This window comes from Bombus pascuorum, chromosome 16 (assembly GCF_905332965.1).
Source record: "Bombus pascuorum chromosome 16, iyBomPasc1.1, whole genome shotgun sequence".
Classification (NCBI taxonomy): Eukaryota; Metazoa; Arthropoda; class Insecta; order Hymenoptera; family Apidae; genus Bombus; species Bombus pascuorum.
In genome coordinates this window covers 421,411-441,726 of record NC_083503.1, presented here as the reverse complement: position 1 = coordinate 441,726, position 20,316 = coordinate 421,411, and the positions used below count along the sequence as shown (strand labels likewise).

Sequence of the window (20,316 nt, the reverse complement as noted above, 5' to 3'; positions counted from 1 at the left end):
ACGATTGTTACGGAAAATTCGGCGTGCGCCTATGTCGGCAAGGAAGACCGAACATGGAAAAACGAGATACAAATTCGAAATAAAATCGCAACGCGATATCTTTCAACGCGTATAGAGGCTTCTCATCGGTGTTGCCTGCAATATACAGCCGAAGCGTATTTTCATTTCGATCGTGTAAACTTTGCGGGATTTTTGTTTCGTCTAAGATAAGTAAAAAAAGTAAAACAATGGTAAAATAATAAAACTCGCAAGGACGTAACATGGAAATACTACCTCCTGCTTCGTATCGATTCATAGCTTGGCGTCTCGAGACACGCTCCATGCTCGTACGTAGTCGATGCTAAAACATACAATCGCGCGTGTCGCACACCAGACATACGCTTTGACCGTTTCCCATAGTCATCCGTAATTCGAAAACGACGCATTTTACACGTTTTAACGCGTACTCGCGCAACTTGTCAAGTACGAACATGCATTTACGAATCTGTTTGCACAAGGATGACATACGACGCGCAAAACGAAGCAAAGGAAACGTTTTCCATTGAAAATTCCACGATAACCGAAGCCGCTATTATTATTGATTAGGCAAGCTGTGTCAAGTAATATAGTTTGAGGTGGCGTCAAATGAAACTGTACTGGCGCCGCTTTCGTACCACTAACCGATAACCCAATACCGCAACCGTCTCGCAAACAAAAATTGCCAATATACGATATATTGCCGTACGTCATTGCTTCTCTATTATCTCGATATAGTATCACTGTTCAGTCATGTTTTTCGCATTCCGAGTTTTCTCTCTCGTTTCACAGACGAACGCTTCTTACATTTTTTCCGCTCGCGACCCGGTTTTGACCGGCATAATTTTCCGCAATTCCAGTTGCATACATAACAACGATATATTTATAATTTTATCCTTTGCCCATCTACCCATCTACCTAGCCGTGGAGAACGAAAACGCGATATCGTAAAATTTGTCCAAAGCGCGTACATTCTTCGGATGCTAACGACGGTGGAAAAATCTCGAATATGCTGATCTGACGAAATGGTTTCGTTCCGATAAATACGATAATAACGACGACTTTACACGAATGGAAACGGCAAACGAAAGTGGGAGCGAAGAGGCTTCGCGAAAAAGAGCCTCGATAGTTCCAAGTACAAAGAGAATGCGACTCTATCGAAGGAATTACGCGACTTAGCAAGCGATAAAAAGACAATGCGAAAAGATAATATCAAAGGTATACGTTCAAAGAAGCTATCGATCAATCTTCGTCCGTATTCGAATAAACGAAATTTCATATCGGAAAAGTGATTGTTATTCGAAAATCCCATTGTCCGAACGGTTTTGTCTCCCTATCGATCCGGATAAACGAACCTCTCTCTCTCTCTCTCGCTCTCTTTCTACACACACACACACACACACACACATATATATATATAAAAGGAGAAAAAAATACTAGACGTTGGAATAGTTTAGCGAACCACTGCAACTAGGCGAGTGGAATGGAGGAAACGAAAAGAGGACCGGGGAAAAGAAGAAAAGCTGGGTTTCCGCGACCTTGAGTTGGTCGGTGAACCCGATGCTCGCGCGTCCGCTTACGTCACGCTCTCGCCAACTCACAAGGAAGTGCTTTCTCGTTCCTCCGCGGGCGGAAAGAAAGAGAGAAAGAGAGAAAGAGAGAAAGAGAAGCAGAAAAGAGAGATGCGGGCCGAGATAGCAGCCACTGGCGTAGCGCGCTACGCAAACAAATCAACGTCCGTCCACTTACTGGTAGAGGCTGGTTCGAACGGAGTCAGCGCGGTAGACGAGTAGCGAGTAAAGCCGAATCTACGCTGTTCGCTTTGGAGAATCGGTGCAGATCGTTGGCGATTTATATCCTCGTTCCGATCCGCGGTGGTCCCCCGACTCTAAGTCGGTCCACGGCGAACGACGTAAAGTCAGCTTCGTTTCCCTAGCTAGAAAGATAGGGAAAATGCTACGAACGTTCGCACAGACGCAACAAACACCTTTTCTCGTCTTCCGTGTTGATGTTTCGCCACTCGATTTCCGACTCGATTTGGCCGGTGATCGAGACCTATTCGCGCGATCGCCGTCCGAAGCAGCCTTAAAGCGAATCTTGGTCGGTTCGTCGACGCGAATGTCGCCGCCGCTGCAACGGTTTGACGCCACTCTTCGTGCAACGGTGAACGCATTATGGCCTCTGCGTTATCGCAATTAAGAACAAGCATGGAAACTTTTTGCACGCCGACGAATCGCTCGATAAACCGATACCGTGTTCGCACAGTGTTGGCGTTCACAGAGAAGCAGCCACGCGGAGGATAGAGGTACGCTAGCACGCAGATCTTCGTCGTTTAAAGTCCCCCAAATGACGCGGATGTCGATTTAGATAATTTGCTTAACGGTGCGTACGGTACTGGGTGCTCGTGCGTCACGATGGGCGTTATTCGAATAAACTTTTAGTCGAATAATCAGACACGAATAAAACTTTACTCGGCGTTCTATTAGAATTTCTTATTTAGTCGTTCCTTCCAATCCTATTATATTCGTTATTTTTACTATTCGCTGCGCAAAAACTAAACCATGTACATACGTACATAACCTAAAATCAAAGATAATAAACATAGGATTTTTCAGATAACCGAGTTTTACCTATTACCTTTTAACGGTGTAACAGTTAATTATATTATTAGATCAGGTCCTTCGACGAACCTTTTCTATCTTTTTCTCTACTTTTACCTGGTTCGTTAATACCTTAATACGGGGGTTCCTTCTCCATGACTCGTATTTCGGTTTTCGTATTTTACTGCATCCAATCCAATTAAGCGTTTGATGGATGAGATCTTAAGACGTTCGTCGAGTGTCTGGTCAGAGATACACCGAGGAGCATTTGTCGCGATTCGAAGGGTTTTCGGCTGAAAAGTTTCAAGGATCGTCGCGTTAGATGGTTTCTTTGATGATCTTTCGACTCGTGATATTACGCGTAGTAGGATCATAATTCTACGTACAAGTTGGAAAAAAGTACGCGCAACGTTTCGTGTTTTCCCAAACGATTACCGTTTGTCCGTGAACTTTCGTGTGCCGCGAAAGCTCTTTCGAATCCATTATATCGTTTAAATTACAGGAAATGCCGCGGCGATAATTCACGTTCGAAGCCATGAAATTCCCAGTAAGCGGTGATTCTATCTGGCGTATCATCTATAATCCGGTCTTTCTTCGTCCCTCTGTCCAGTTACGTAAATATGGAAATCCATGCGTGTACATCAATCATGCGATATCGTTACAGCGATTATAACGATTCATTTTGTTAATCGTTTATATGCACGCACGGAACAGAGATCCACGTTTGGAATCTTCGAATTCCGACGATTATCAACCCCACTGCGATAATAATTCTCTCGTTAGCACCAAATAAAAAAAGAAGGCTCGTTTCGATCCGCTAGAGATATATCGTTGAAAAGTTCAAAAAAAGAAAAAAAATAGACCGCAACGAATACTAACCGTTTCTTTTGGAATTCGCACGAGACGAGACACGAGCATATACCCCGCAAACGAAAACGGCAAAAGAAAAAGATGGAAGGTCGTTGGCGGTTCTTTCGAATAGTAACCTGTCGCCAACTTGACCCGATAGTCGTAGCTGCCAACCTTGGAAAAAATACAAAAGCGATAGCCTAGTTAGAAAACTCGAGATACTTTTTAACGCTAGAACAGTACGTACGATTGGGTCGCGAACGACCGAAAGAACGCAGTACGGTTAAGAGACCGTTCGTGTCGAATCGTTATCGCGAAAAGGAATTAAAAAAAAAAAAAGGAGAAAGAGGGAAAAGAGCGGCGAGCGAGGAGAGAGGTTGGAGAAGAGAGGGTCAGTGACACGTCGTCGAACAGAGGTTTATCAGACGAACGACCGACCCACGTGGTTAGCGTTCTCCGCCCTCTTTTATACCCTCGATCGCCGCGCCACTAGGAACTACCGCCGGAAAAAAACACGATTAAACGTTATTCCTCGCGCGTTCCGTTATACAGGGTGTTTCTAGCAACTGGGACAGGTTACAACTTGGTTGCGAGCAAAGTTGGAGAAAAATCGTAGAAGGAAAATTTGCACCGTCCAACACTATCGCTATCGCACTGCCGTACCAGTTTCTATGATTTTCGATCGATGCGTTTTCCCACGCTCTACGAAAAGTTATCGAGTTACGTGGTTGGACGGCAAAAATGCCGAGCTTAAGAGACATCGGACGAAATGTACGGAGAATCGATCCCCGTTTCTCGTCTTTCGTTACGCTAAATTTGGTGCGACTAAAATCGAAATACCTTTAAACCGAACTATACGTAAGATGGTCTGTCTGCCACGTACGCGTGAACGTTGTAAAAAAGTAGATAAAATTGTGTTTTCGTAATATTTCTTTGTGCAATAATTTACTTCCATATCGACCGATGATCACAGATACAAAATCGTATCTTCTTCGAACAAATTGATATTTATGATGAACGATAACGTCGAGAACCCTAAATATCGACAATGATATCGATCGCTCGTACCCTGCTTTAACGACAGAACATAACGTTTCAAACCCTTATTCCATCGTAACATCTCGTACAACGATCTTTGACTTACTTACAGTGGTTTTAAAGATTTCGCGCTGCTTGCCCCGTTCTATTTAACGAAACGATCCTTATTTATCTGTCTTTATCGAAGGAATAACGTCGGTGGAAGGAAAATGGTAGAAAATTAGACGCGCTTATATAGACCGAGGAAAGTGGCGCGATTTAACACCGCCACGATAATTTCGAAGGTAAAAAGGACTCGTTGCAGTTAACCGTTATACCGTGGAAACGCTAGCGCGTAAAGGCGTGGAAATACGAGGCGGCGAAAGATATGGAAAAGCTTTTTATCGGGCAGAAATTTCGTCAAACTTTCCAACTACCTGTTACTCGAGAAGAAGCAAGGAAGGAGAGCGCGAAAGATCGAGGGTGAATGAGAATCTCTGCGAAGGTACAAAGAGAGCATCGAGGCCTCGGATGCACGTGCGTGCAACTAACGCCGACCGGAAGTCGATAAAAAGGCTGCTTCACCCTCGTCACTCGGCAGCAGCTCCTCCTCATGGGAACCAGCCTCTTTCTTCTCTCTTTATCCCTCCTCTCGCTTCGCTCTTTCCACCCGATTCTTCTCTCTCCTTCTTTCTTCCTGCCCCTCTCCTTCCTCTCGTCGCCACATCCCTCGACATCGCACCGTATAGCGTGCCAGCCACCCTCATCCCGGCAGAGAAGCTTTCTTTCGAGTGGCCCAGTAAACTCGAAAACTATCCTCCGAAGATGCGCTTTGCTCTCCAAAGGTGTTTCTCTCTCTCTCTGTTCTCTGTCGAGAGAATTTCTTTTTTCGCGACTTTGGCTTTGATTTATTTTCTCTCCTCGGCGATCCGCCACTGTCCTCGCGTCCTTTTCTCCACGTCTTTCGTAACACGCGTGACTTTGCCGCTATCCCGCTACCAGACGGATCGCGATCGGTGGGCGGCGAGAAATTTTGAAAACACGCGACGTTATTCGGTCGGTAGGACGGAAGCCCTCGGCTACGTTTCGTCGGACGCGTACCGCGGAGCGACGGAGCCTCGCGAACAACGCGTCATTCGTTACGGCATCAAAGGAGAAGCGCAAAACGACGCTAACGAAGATCGCGACCATTTTCAACCGTGTCGTAAATTTCGTCGTTCCGGGCAACTAGGCGGTTGGCTCGGTTTGCCAGCTACGTGCAAAAATATCCCGCCGCTCGCTCCTAGTTCTCAAGCTGGATTGGTTTAGTGGCGATATTAATCAGCCGCCGTGAGGCGGCCGTCCAGCATTGTTTATATTAATACCGATAAGGGGATTTGCGACTCACGGCGGCTGATTAACGGCGCTACTAAGTTAGCGCTAACCCGCCTCAGCCTGAGAATCAAGGCCGAGCGGCAGGATATCTTTCCCTACGACTGGAAAACTATGGCCAACCGCCTGTTGTACGCGCAGCAAAAGTACGTACGCGGTGTAAAAAATCGGGCATCGATGCTCCGACCAACAACGCGCTCTTCACCACGATCCCCGTACGTACGACCAAACGTATCCGACGTGCCTGTTTCCTCTGCTTTTCCTTCGTTTTTCCCTCTTACGTATTTTCCTGTTCGCGCCCGCCCCTCTTTCTACCTTTTCCCTTCGCGCGTGTTCGACGAGTAAGAATCGCGTCCCTACCATCCACCGTATTGTATTTTCAACCGGTGTACCGCAAGAATTTTTCAAACATCCACGCTACTCGCTACCGTTTGGTCGGCAGCACCGACCCTGCAACGAGATGTCTCTCGCTCGACGTTCGACGGAGAACGTTGCCGCTCTTTCCTGGCCGTGGTTTACTTATCCTCTTACCTATCCTCCTGTCCACGCGCTCTCCCTTTCCGCTTCTTTCGCGTGTACGCGTTTCGGCCCACTGCTACAGCGGAAAACCCGTAGTAAAATCTTTGCATCTACCATGTATCCGCGATTTGCGACCGGTGCGTCGCGAGAATCTCCAACCAGAAATAACAAGAATTTGCAATGTAAAAAACGTCGCGTTACATTAAATACTCGATCGTATCTTGAAAGAATTCTAGATACCACACTCTAATTAATGGGGATAAAAATAGACATTATCTATCGAGGAGTAGCGTATCTTTCTTTTTTTCCATCGCGTACACGATCGATCGGTATTTTAGATAACGCCACTGGATAGTCGGTGTAACGTTGACAGTGTTCGCGCTAGCGTAGGAAAATCTCTTTTGCCCGATTTCCAACGTCGCGAACTAGAAACGAAGGAAACTTTGCGACTAAAACGGACGGCTCGTACGAGCTCGGACGATTACGAAGGCCAATTTCTTTGTATTACGTTACAATTGAATTTAGCGGATTAGCCCTGGAAAGATCGATTCCATCGCATCACGATGCTCTAATTACCGGCCGTCGAAGATAAAAATCACCTCTTTTTCTCCATAATTTTCACATTAAATTACTATTCTATCAACGACGTATACGGCGCGGACACGCTCACGTACTCGCGAGACGGACGGTAATTAAAGGAATCACGTTTTCGGAACGAAGGAATCGACGAAAGTAAAAGCGTGTACGTACGTAAGGGTCCGAGAGGTCTGTCAGGGCCGTAAGAAGAAACGTTTTCACGCGGTCAACGTACGAAGACCAACGTCGTTGAATTAACGAAAATTCTGCTCCATCTTTACGCCCGTGGGAATGTCATCGCGGCGCCGATCGGTCGCGAGTCAAACGTTGGGAAATATGGAAATCGAACGGTAACGTCGATACGTCCTCCGTCCGATTTTCTCACGTAGGTTCGCATCGTTTCCTTATAAACGCACGCTGTTTATCGAAACGAGCAACCTTACTCCAACGCGATTCGCACGTCTCGGCCGAACAGGCCTCTAGCTCTAGCAGGCCTTCTCTTTTCTAGCGCGATGTACCAAGCAGCGAGCGACCACAGAAATATTTACGAACGTCGCAGTACCGTAACCTTCTTCGACGTGGTTAGGCACGCTGCTAAAACAAATGCCCACCGATCTTCACCGATCTCCACCGATCGTAGATGTGATCTTCCAGTCGTGTTCGCGAAAACATTGACTCGTTCTTACACTCGCGAGTAATTTGGTTCTTTTCGACGCTAGTATCGCTGGAAAATAAACCATCGCCTTACGCGTATTCCGCTAATTTCTACGACTTAGCGCGTCTTTTATAAATCCGCCGATGACGAGTTCAAGCTCTCGACTCCAAAGGACGTTGGGACGGACGATTTACGATCGCCTTCTACATATATACGTATGCACGATGACTCGTCGCGACAACGACGGTCGTAACTAGCCGATCCAATAGGAAAAATTGCATCCGCCACGAAACAACCGAATCGGTTTGCCGTCGACGGTTGAACGTCGACGACCGTCTTAAGGATATCCTCGCATCGATTCCGCTCCAGCGAAGGATTGTCCGTCTATGCAAAAAGAAAAGAAAAAAAAAAAAGAACGAAGACATCGAACGATCGGTCGACGAGGCTTCGGATAAAACAAACGACCGCAATAACGATAAGAAGGTTGGCAAAATATGTCGGACGCGAGACAATTCGGACTCGAGAGTTAAAAAGTTACGGACGACGTTGTAAAAGCAGCTGACGTACGCGGCTTTCTTCGACGCTGAGCTTGGAGTAATCGCGCAACGACTCGTTTCGACGATGCGAGCTGTATCGTCGAGAGGACGGAAAGAAGTTTGGCGGGTTGGCGGTTCGGTCGGGAAATCTGTATTTATAAATACAGGACGAAGGAAGCACGACGGTTACAGTCGGCTCTTGTTACCGCGATATCCGTCGTACGATGATTTTAGATTGGAAAATTCTACGATCCACGAAACCACTCAATGCGCGTAAATTATACAAAGACGCGACGAAATGTCGCTGTGTACTTGCAAGAGGGAAACGAACAGCGCGAGCGACTCCAACGATAAAAGGTGTAAGATGTAGCGCGGTAAATTGTATCTCGCCGCTCTTTTCTCTCTCTCGCAAGTTTAACCAATTAAACTCGACGCGACTTGGAACTTGCCAGAGTTGAGATCCATACGGAAAGGACCTTGCGTATCGTGTAAAAGCGTATGAAAAGCGTTTGAAACGATACAACGAAAATGGGAATAGGGAAAATTAAATTCTCCATTGTTTATCTTGTATCGACCGTCGCGTTCTATTACACGGACAACAATTTACACGCATAAATCGAACACGCTATTGTCGTTATCGAGACGCTTTGGAACGTTGCGTTCGCTGGTTGGAAATCCGTACGCGCGGCTGTGGCCGAATATCGCGAACAACGCGAATAATACGGTGGAATTAATCGTGAAAGGAGTAACCGGGGATTCGAGCAACCAGTTGATCTTGATAATTCAACGGTTAACTCAATCAGCTCGATCAATAGGTTTTTAGATAACCTAACGGTCGATTAATCAAGATTCTGCGTGCACAAAGGGTCAACGCGCGGCAAGAAATTAACGAGTCTCGGCCGAACGATCCTCGACGAAGGAGAGGGATGGAGGAGACGCGACGTACGAGAAGGACGAGACAAAGCAGAGAGAAACAAGTCGAAGGAGGGTGGATGGAGATCGAGCGTTAGCTTCGCGGGGCAACACCTAATCCGCCAAAGCCTCCGACCATCCCGCCGATCGTTGCATCGAAACGTCGTTTCTCGTCGGGAGCTGACCTCGATCGTAGTACGTTAACGCCGTGTTTTCAGGATAAAGATCGTAAAACTTGAGCGGCGAGGGAAGTTGGAAAGGAGGAAAAAGAACCGATAGAACGAGGAACCGGCGTAGGTATTTTAAACGCCACTTCCTCCTCGAGTTTTCCTCGAAAGAGGGGAACCGGATGCCATCTATCGCGAGCGTCTGCTTCCTTTTGCTCCCTCTTGGAATTAACCGGACGAACGAGAAAGAAGGGACACCTCTGTCTCTTTCTCGACTCGAGAGAGAAAGAGAGAGAGAGAGAGAGAGAGAAGACTCGCCAAGATGGAAGAAGAGGGAAAGGGTGTGGAGATCGAAGGAGCGAAGAAGAACGAATTGACCGCTCGTCGAATTCTTCACAGGAGGAACGAGGCAACGAGACGGAGATAGCGAAAAAGAAAAGTCCAAGGTCCGCGCTTCCGGTCCGGATACAGACCGGTTCTCTTCCCTGCGGTGCGAGAAGGAGAGAATAGCCGGACACGTATTCTGGAATGTTTCTCGTTACTCGCGATTCCTCTTTTTCTTCGAACCCGTGTGTATCCTATTCTCTTTACCTAATATCCTAAATTCGCTTCTATATCACAGTACCTGATATTATCGCCTCGATCCAACGCCGACGCTTCTTGATCTCCGTTTTCACCCGGGAGAAGTTTACGCCACCGCCCGACGATAAGCGATTATCCTCGTTATATTCGTGATTCGACCACTTGTTACCGTTTGTTTGGACGAAACTGAATTTGCATATCGACGAGACCGAGAACTCGCAACGTGGCGAGCGTTTTGCGAACGTTTCGTCGATCGATTCGTATCCGTACGAACGAAGCATCGGGCCGAAAATGGCGTGGAAAGATTCAAAGTTCGTCGTTCGAGTATATCGCCGTTTTCTCAGAAAATTCTTATCCGAGACGAACGTTCGTACCACTATTTGCAGACTGTCCGTTTACACGCGAAAAAGGCCTAGCTGCGTACAATCGCCGAGTCGTAAAAATCACTCGCTCGTATCGTTCAAGCTAGCGCAAAGGACAACGAAAGAGGCAGTCGCTAGAAATTTGCCGGTGGTTAGACGTCGACACCTCGTCCCGTGATCTTAACGATCGATCGAGCCCTCCCCCGAGGGAGGGCTCCGGAGAATTTTCCATTCCCCTTACCACCCTGCCGCGGTAGTGCTTCCTCCCTCGCTTCCGGGTTCCCGGCTCTTCCGGCCGGAATTACGTTTCGAAAGGCTTTCTTCTCCCGCCACCCTCGCCACCCACTTCCTCTTCCTTCCACGTCGTTTCTCCCCTTTAACCTCTTATCAGCTCTCTCGACTGCGATAGAAAATCGACGTAAAAACCTTCCCATCCTTTCCAACCTTCTCTACATAGCTCTCTACGATTTCCTTCTGCGACGCTCGAAAAACCAACACCCGTTTATTTTAATTACTTTCCAACGGTCTCCGCTCTCTTCTTCTTCCTCCTCCTTCGATCCAACGATTACGCCTTTTGCCATCCATCTATAACCTCTTAACCGGTATCGTTGGGTCATGGGTGATTCGATCGGATTTCGGCTGGGTTACCTAATTTTAGATTATACGGTTAATTTTAACTCGCGTATTCTACTACACTGTACGCGATAAATGTCATCGATTGCCTTCGTTACGCAATTACGGATTATAAATACGGATTATAGGCTGACGCAGTTTTTCTTCAAATTTTTAAAAGCATCGGATTTATTTCGAGAAGAAAAAAAGGTCGCAAGCATTCGCAAACTTTCTTATCTTTCTTCTCGCTTCCATTCGTTATCGCGGAAACGTTCACGTTATCGGTATCGCTACAACGCGAGTCGCGAATTATAAAAATAACATTTTCTTTCTAGATTACGATGCAATTAGACGAACAGTTAACGCCCGAGTACAAAAGTATCTTCCGATCGAGTGCTTTTTTTATCGGTAGTACATTCCATTTTTACAGAGCGGTATCGTCGAGTACGTCGAGATCTATTATCCGAATGTTTTGAGAAAATTCCGACCTTCTCGTCCAACGTCTAGAAACGCCATTTTCTTCCTACTATAAACGAGCTAGTCCATCTTTGCCTCCCACGTTTCCATCAGCCACTGGCCATCGTTTTGATTCGAGTTCGGCCATGTGGCTCCTTGCCGTTGTTGCCCTCGCAGGACGATTCTCCATCGGGCCGTACGAGAGGCGCAAACGAAAGCAACGGAAACGATAAAAGCAGCCAAAAGACTAGGGAAAATAAAAAAAGGGGGATGACGATAGGTAGGAGGAAACTTGTAAAACTAAAAGGACGCTTACGGAAACGACGAGGGGAATAGGAATCGGAGCAAAGACGTACGCGCTTACGAAGCAACCAGCAAGGGAAGCGGTTTCGAGAGCAACGAAATATGCGAAAAAGGTCGGCGTGCAAATTAGCCCGAATAGAGGTAAGCAGGAATAGAAGAAAGCGACGACCATCTACTTTTGCGATATTTATACGGAGATTTGCTTCTCCGCTTCCCTTTTTGATCGATACGTCTTGTTTATTCCTCTGTATTTCCAAGCAGGTTTTTTACGTTGTCTTTCCGTGTAAGTAAATATATTCCAGTAAACACAAGAGCGTGGAAATACTTTTTCAAGTCACCAACAGGAATAAATATTCAACGACGGCGGTTAAACGTTCTGGGAACTCGCTTTAGGGACTCGAGATCTCACGACACGTAACTCGGTCGCCAAGATCACGCGAATTCTCGTCGAGTAACGCGTCCGAGTCGAATAGAACGAACCTCTCGCCGGATCTTCGTCAATAGGCATGGTAGTAGCGGCGAGCGAACAGACGCGGATAAAGGAGGCTGTTGTCTGGCTAAGATTTGCGCCGAACCTCGGCGCTTTGCCCGACGCAGGCGACACACGGCCTCCTCTTCCTCTCGTTTCTTTCCTTTCTTTTTCTTCTTTTTTTCCAACCAAGGGAAAAAGGAAAATAAAGAACGAAGCGGTAACGCAGCCGCGCTAAGGAGGAAGGAATTATGCATGATTTTGTTCGGGCTCACGTGTTATGTAAATGATAACGTGCAACTTCCTGAATAACGATCAAGGAGCGTAAGCAACAGCCGCTCCGCTTAGCCGTCGCGTCGTATACTCGCTCGTCGGTGTACATCGTGCATATGTGCGTAAGTACGAGCGCGCGCCGCGCGACCGTGTTCGCGCGTGCGTCGTTCTAAGTGCAAGAGAAAGAGAGCGGGTGGGGAGGCAGGGCTACGTAAATCCCTCGCTCGGTTTCCTCTTTTATCTAAGTAGAATTTTACATTTTTTTTTTTTTTTTTTTAATGTCAAATGCATTTTCGGTTATGCTTACACTCGCCATTCTTCCAATCGCGCGATTATATCACGCGTAAGACGTTCTTCGTCATCGATCCGTTCCTACTAACAACGATAACGGTTCGTCCCTTTAGTTTCCCGATCAATTTCCCGTCAAAAAGCATTTGCGATTGTTACTCTGCCGATCGTTATTCGCCTGCAACTCTCAACTAACGTATAGTTGTACTTCTCGTACATATATAACGATCTTGCGTCATTTTGTCGGTAGAAAATCTTCAAATTCCCTAATCGAGCGGATAGATCGTGCTTGCCATTAGTCCGATCGAACGCAATAAGATAGCGATGGAATATAGCAACTAGCAAGAATGTAACGAGTGTGTAAGAAATTGGGAATAAGGATATAATAGTCTCCTTGTAAACCTGGTGATGATATCTCCGATTGCCTCTATATAAAATACTAAAACGTTAAACAATCGGTCGAGCTTCTTGCTATTTTCCTGTTAACGAATAAATTATATTTCTGAATATGCCGCATACCATGTCGAGCGTGAACTATAACCTACGACTTAATTTTCATAGGGACCTCGGCTGGAATTTTTTTAACACGTTCGAATCTCAAACTGGATGTTCCCAACACCAGAGAAATATTGTTCGCGTTCCTTTGGCGTTCGGTGTCTCGTATAACGTATTAAAAATAGGATATTTAATTTTGCCCACAGTACTAGATAATTTAATAATAGCAACTCAATTTCCTGTTATATTTCCAATTAATAGCTCGATAGCAATTAAAAGCAGAGAGATATTGCAACTATTATTGGAATTAATAATTGAGAATTTTCAAGATGCTTTCATAGATACACTTTCACGCGGGAGAATGAGAAGATTGTTGCGAGTTTTATCGTTATCTGTAATCCCATACGCCGATTAACCGTCTTTTTCCTTGTAACAGTAGTTCCGTTCGAATGTAGGTTAGGTTGTTAAACGATAATTACAACGGCGAGCAAGCTATACACTCGGATGACAATTTTTCGTTATTGCGTCAAATACGCATTGCTATGACAAAGTTTACGTTATTTTAAACTTTACTTTATATTAGATGGAAGAAAAGGAACGGCTACTAAACGCAGAACGCTTATGGCTCGGCGATGGCAAGTTTGTTTACAACGCGTCAAAAATTCGATCGATACGTTTCACGTCGATAAACAACGTATAAATATGGTACGTGTAAATTAACTGCAACGGTCGAACGACGCTGGAAAATCCTGCAACCAAGCTGATCTCGGTCGAACGAAGGTCGATGACAGGCACGGACGAACTTTAAACAATTTGCTTTGGCTATTTACGCGATATCGTGCATCGTATCTTAATTTGAATACCATGTACTTCCGGAAAATGTACACCGACGTATAAACTAGACCGATAAGATCGATACGAGTAGCTTTTGTCGTCATAAATAATAGGCAGTCGATTAAGACGACAAAATATTCTACGAATAATTCCATAATTCATCGTATTTGATATGATAAAAAAAATGTATAATCGTAATATTAAAATTGATCTCAACATGCGTCATTATCGTAGGAACGTAAAAGATCTTTCTTGGGCTTGATATTTCGGTAACAAAATCTCGCGTCAACGATAAAGTCGGGTTAATTTCACCACTCGATCTCACGGACAATAGCGATTTTAATGGACGACGATAAGTTTTGCTCGCAATTTGAAAATTATCAGTGAAATTGTTCCAACGAAAAGGTGGAAAAAGCTTTTATACGCCTTGAATCGTCAACGATTAAAATCTTTTACATAACCTAGAAAGAATCGCACAGTCGAGAGATCGCTTGGCAGGCGTGTTTCCGAATTGGAGGCGAAGCAAACGATAGGAAACGCAGAAAGAGGGAAAAGAGAAGCGATAAGACGGACGTTGGATTTTCCTCGCGTAACCACGCGTCGTTAAAGAGCGACGTCGAACCGAGATTACGCGAAAGTGGAAATAAGAAGAAAGCAAAAATAAGATGGTTACCTCGATCGCGGCTTAGCCGATAAACCGTCCGATGCGGCGTAATATCAATGGTGTAGATCGGTTAGCGAGTCGAAGCGAATCCCCTCGGCGGTCATCGGGCAGAAATCCGCGCCCTAATACGTCGCGACTACAGCCTGGCATCCACAGGTATCCTCGAGACACCGACCACGCGCACGTGTATCTTTTCTTCCGCTGCTCTTCTTCTCTATCTCTCTCCGTTCGTACGTCCGTCCGTCCGTCCGTCCGTCCCTCTCTCACTCACTCTCTCTCTCTCTCTCTCTTTCTATCTCTTTCCCTCTCCTTTCTTCCGCACCTTCTACGTATTTATTTATACACCCATTCCAATATCCCCGCTAATCGTACGGATCCCCTATGTTGCTCGCACACAACCAGAGATTCCCGTTCGACGACAACGATTAAACGTTCAGCAGATATCTGTACCACACGGCGGATATCGGCTTTCGGTGTCCGTACGAGAAAAGTTCAGAGCTATCGAAATATCCATGTGTGTATAATACGCGTATATCACAGAGCTATCTACGCGGGCTAAGTGTATCACAGTCGGCACCACTCGAATATCACTCTCCCTCACCGCTGTTCTCTTCTCTTCTCTTCTCTTCTCTTCTCTTCTCTTCTCTTCTCTTCCCTTCCCTTCTCTTCGTTCTGTCCTTTTTATCGTATTTTCTCCAGAGGAGGCTACTGCGGATCTACGGCGAGCGGTAGACGAATTCGAGGAGGACACACGAAACGGATTTCCTTTCACTTTGGACACGACTCGAGTCTTTCGGAGGCACGACGACGACGACGACGACGACGACGACGACGACTACGCGACAAAATTCACTCACTGAGCGTCGGAGCTGGCGAGCGACTGAGCCGCGAGTTGCGATCTCCGCTGGAAGCTTGCCGCCACACACCCCACTCCTCTCGCGCGCGCCATGAGAGACCGGCGACAGTGCGCATGCGCCAGACTTGCCGCGCCGTATAACGCGTTCGACGAACGGAGACAAATGGACCACCGGAACGCGCGACCCTTCGAGTCCGACGAGGACGAATAGATGGCCGGTTATACGGCGCGAACGGAAATAATCGAAGCGTTGTAATCGAGTGGGAAATACCATAGAACATTGGAGGGGGCTTCACCGACTTCCTCGTAGCTTCCTCGTAATCGCGATCCTCGCTGTCGACGCGAACCTACCTTTTTGCCACCAGCTCCGACGACTCCCCGAGGTCGAACCCCACTTTTCTCATCGATGCCGATTTATCCGTCTTTTCTTTTCGCCTCTCCCTTTTCATTTTCGATCGAATTATGCGATCGATTTACATCTATATCTACACGTTGATCTCTTTGAAATTGCAAACGTCTCTTTTAAATTATTTCTCTTCTGTTCGCTGTATTCGCGGAGAAAGATCATCGATCGCGTACGACCGAGATGTTCGTTTATCGTAGATAGATTCGACGATGCGTTGTTCGAATTTAGGATCAACGTTGGAATTGGAAAAATGTTGCGCTGCCGAGAGAAAGTTTATAGTTTCCGAGTTGCATAAAACCGACGATCGTTCCGGGTTCGAGAAAAAGCTCAATTTTTTTCTTAAGATAATGTGTTTTGTCGCGATCGACGTGTCTCTATAGTGCGCGAATTTGTCACGTTGGAAAAACGGTTGAACGTATTAAACCACGAACGAGAACCGACCGGGGGTTAACGAACTGACGGGAGGGGGGGCATTACGATTTATTTTTGTGTAAGCAAAGGAATTTTCGAGTTTCGTGGCCGAAAAGGTGTCTGTTGACCCGACGAAACGTCAGATTACCGAATCCGACGAAAGGTAGTCGCGTCAGATAATTCTGTTAAGCCGATAAGATACAAGAAGTCGATATCCCAACGATCTCTAAAAGGAGTAATCTCTCTTTTTTTCTTTAACCTTTAGGATATATTATTGACGATGATTAATCGACGAATTAATATCATTAGCGAAATTTCACGAGTCGCGAGTTGCAAATTGTCCATGCGTAACGAACTGTCTCGCATAACGGTAATCGATTGGATAACTGAAACGAGCGACGTTCCGTCCGTAGGTTCGATCGTATAAACAATTTTACATAAAACCGTGAAACTTTGTTCGTCCGGTAGAAACTTGCGTTACGTTTAATCCAACTTGTCATAGCATTCGCTGTGATATCGCAAGCGACAAATTAGTCACGGTAAATCCAATGATCGTCCAATTATGGTCGAGACAGTCTGGGCCTTTGCGACATTCGTTGCTTTATAATTGTCCGACTCGTCCACTTTTAATTTCGATTCGTTGCGATATCGATCGCTTTCGATTCGCATCGTTGTTTACTTAAAACTTGATGCGAAAGGCTTTGTTCTTGTTGACGAAAAGGCACGTTTCTCCGAGCCATCTTTCTTCCGAATCGTTTCTCTCTACAAGTTTGTCGTGTGAGAAAAAAAAAAAAAAAAAAGAAAAAAGAAAAAAAAATTGAAATTTCTTGCTGCACGCGTATACGCGTCATAGTTTCCTCGATGATAAAATCACGGAGCGGCTGTTTCGGAGACGTTAATCGTCGTTACTTAACGAACAGGTGCATAGGTGCCGCGTTTCTCCCCTTTCTTCCGTTTTCTTCCGCAAGAATCGGCAGGCGAGTTTGAAGAAGGACCCCTCCGAGAAACGATGCAGGTAGCCCACGTTTCAGGACGCCCACAAACCTGTTTTACCTGTTATATCCCGGCTGGCTTATGAGTACTACCGATTCTTACGCTTGATCTTTTCCTTCTATCTCCCTTTTCCCCTATCCAAAGGATCCTACAAAAAGAGTGGCAGAGGGGAAGAGAGAGAGAGAGAGACAGAGACAGAGAGAAAGAGAAAGAAAAGACGGAAACATGGAACTTACTATTAGTCGACCAAATCGATCGACTCATCGTCGAACCGTAAATTATATTTAGGAATTTCCATGTCGCGCGACATTTGATTTATCGTAAAAACGACAAATTCGCCAATGGTGCATTTACAAAGCTTTAAACGGACCGCAAAGCGAATTCGAGGCGCGAGAGTCGACCATATTTTTGGAAATATCAAACGCGGTCGATAGAGGCAAGTGTTGGAGGAAGAACGAAGAAGAAAAAAAGCGCTGTTTTCATAGTGTCAGCGGCTAAAATAGGAAATTGAAAAAAATTTTGACACAAATTTAAGCGGCGCGGATCCGAGGCCCGGCTATTCACAAACATTTCTCTCGAAAAATATTGTGTCGGTGGTTCCTTTAGAACAAGATCCTTCGGAATTCGAGTCCAAGATTTAATAGGTCCCCGAGGTGGATAGTAGAAAGGAGCCGGTAACTTTTCAGGACGATCCTTTCTTCGATCGATCAGATGTAAGCGCAAGCAAGGAGGATTCCGAGGAGTCCCATTGTGGATCATCGTTCTTTCAGAAGGAAAAAAAGATTTTGACCCCGAGTCCTCGTACATACCTGTGCCATGATTAATGTTACGCCTCCTCGGAAACCTTTTTCGTTGCTTGACAACTGCCGGAAAATCCGGCTCGCCCAATAACATCGTCTTTAACTCTGTGCGTCGCATTAAAAAAAAAAATCATTTACAACTTGATATTTCTACACGGGCTTACGCCGCTAGCCACGGTTATCGCGATATCTGTCGATATTTGGCAAAATCGCTCGTTTCGTACACACGTCTCGCGATATAAAATACCGTGAAAAGATCAAACTTTCGAGAGAGAGAGAGAGGGAGAGATTCGCGGGACACGATAAGAAATGACAAATGGAAGGAGAATATAAATAGCGTATTAGGAGGGTCGTGCGTGTACAGGATAGAAAATTGGAGCGATCGGCAGGGAAAGCGAATCGCGACGAATATCGAAGAAACGTCAAAGAAACCGAGGACGGCTCGGCTACCAAGACCGACTCGGGCTTCGGACTCGATCGAGCTACAGACGAAATTTCTTCTAGCTATCGAACAAATACACGATACACCACGTAACAACGTTCGAACGACGTTTCGAGGTATTTTTTACAGACTCGAAGCAAACGCTTGGTAAACGTACGAAGCGACGTGCATGAAAGAATCGGTGGTTTTTGAAAATACCCTTCGTTACAACAGCCGTTCAGAGTACACGGTTGAAACCAGACCGATCAGAATTCTGAGCGTTTCGCGTCTCGGGAAGAGGAATTTGCTTTGTCGCGGTTACGTCAACGCATCGGCCGAAGGAAGAAAGAAAGGGAGATCTTGCAGCCTCGAAGAATGCCGTGTAATGATGCTGCACATCCGGGAGGACGACTGAAACGACGTCGATCCCCTCCATCGTCCAAAGGTCCCTTCTCTTCTTCTTCTTCTTCTTCTTCTTCTTCTTCTTCTGTCTCCGCTTTCCTCCTCTTTGCCGTCTCGTTTTCCTCTCCGCGCTTCCTACTTTATTTACGTCGATTATTATCCTCGTTCCCTTTGTTTTCGCTACTGTCCTCTTTTTTCTTCCCTCGATCGATCATCCCCTACCTTTCTGTTTTCCTAATCTTCCCCCTCCCCCCGCCCCGTTCTCGCCACTCGTTTCTTTTTCCTCCGTTTCTTCCGTCTTGCCACTTACAGTTTCGTTTCACTTCCACTTCTCCTTCAACTTTGATTTTTTCGATTCCGTTTCGTTCGACTTTAGCCGCCTCGTTTCTAACCTTTCTGTGTGTTCTCGCGTGTGTGTGTGTATGCGCGCGCGCGCTTCGTACATTATAATACAGGATTAGACGGAGGTGAGAGACGCCGTGGCGTAATCGCTTAAGAACACAGAAGGAGAAGGTGGAAGAGCGGGCCGTACGAGTAGAAAGAGAAGGAGAGCCGTGGATCAGAGGAGGAACTTGGTGAATCCCAGAGACTAGTTTCCATCATCCGTTCTCCCGTTTGTGGAGTACGAACATTTACCATTCGAGCGCGTCATACTCGCGGAATTAACGCCCGCTCAATCCACTCGAACTTGTACATCTTTTAGACGGTAACGCTGGAATCGAAAAGAGTAACAGATTTTACGTCCAACGATCGTCGTTACGGGGTCTACGACCTCGTGGTTTAATTAGATACGCGCTTAACGCCGATCGGTGTTTAACCGTGTACGTTTAACCTGCGTTTTCAGACCCTGAAGAAGATATGGACGTGACGCCGGCGAAACGACGGACAGAAATTCCTGTTGGACGCAGCTTTTAGCCGACAGTCTCCAACAGCTGTCAAGTACGTAGGACCGATCGGGCCCGTGAAAGCCTCGAATCTCTCAACTAGATATAGTTCTTAGAAGACGCGCTCCTCCTCGCAATCGCGTGTAATATTTCTTTTTATCGAGTTATTTTAAATCCGCGATTCACCCATAAACGGGTCATTTACTATCAGTAAACGTAACGTACGTCGGTACGGCGTCCCGCAACATACCGCGTTGAAGATATCAGCTACCAGATAGACGATAGTTGGAACGTTTTTCGGTTAAACGATACTTTGGATAAAGATATCGAACTTTCCCCGTCGACCAGGCACGCGAAGCGGACATTCTCCTGCAACCTTTACGGATTTAAAAGTTTTTATAATTATATATAGACGACCGGTGGTTCTAGCAAGATGAACAATTTCAATCCGAAATATCTACGTACCGATATCCGATGGAACGTGATTCGCGATCACTTGCTATTTCAATACGCAGAGGTAACGTACGGATATCGCTCGAAGATTAGACAATGTCGTTATAACGTCCATTCGTCTGACTTGTGCTCGTC

At 46.0% G+C, this 20,316-nt stretch overlaps 1 protein-coding gene across 4 annotated transcripts in view; it reads right to left on the bottom strand.

The window, feature by feature from the left end:
* Positions 1 to 15,792, bottom strand: part of LOC132915097 (ets DNA-binding protein pokkuri) — a 28,911-nt gene extending 13,119 nt beyond the window's left edge. Inside the window, exons 1-2 of one of the 4 annotated variants that reach the window (XM_060974755.1) lie at positions 14,565 to 15,792; positions 2,748 to 2,908 (exon numbers count right to left, since the gene is read on the bottom strand). The gene's annotated coding sequence lies outside the window, so the exon portion shown is untranslated. Of the gene's footprint in view, positions 1 to 2,747; positions 2,909 to 4,918; positions 5,049 to 14,564 lie in introns of those variants that run through there. The other 3 variants (XM_060974757.1, XM_060974754.1, XM_060974758.1) reach the window with 3 other exon arrangements.
* Between the last annotated feature and the right edge of the window lie 4,524 nt (positions 15,793 to 20,316).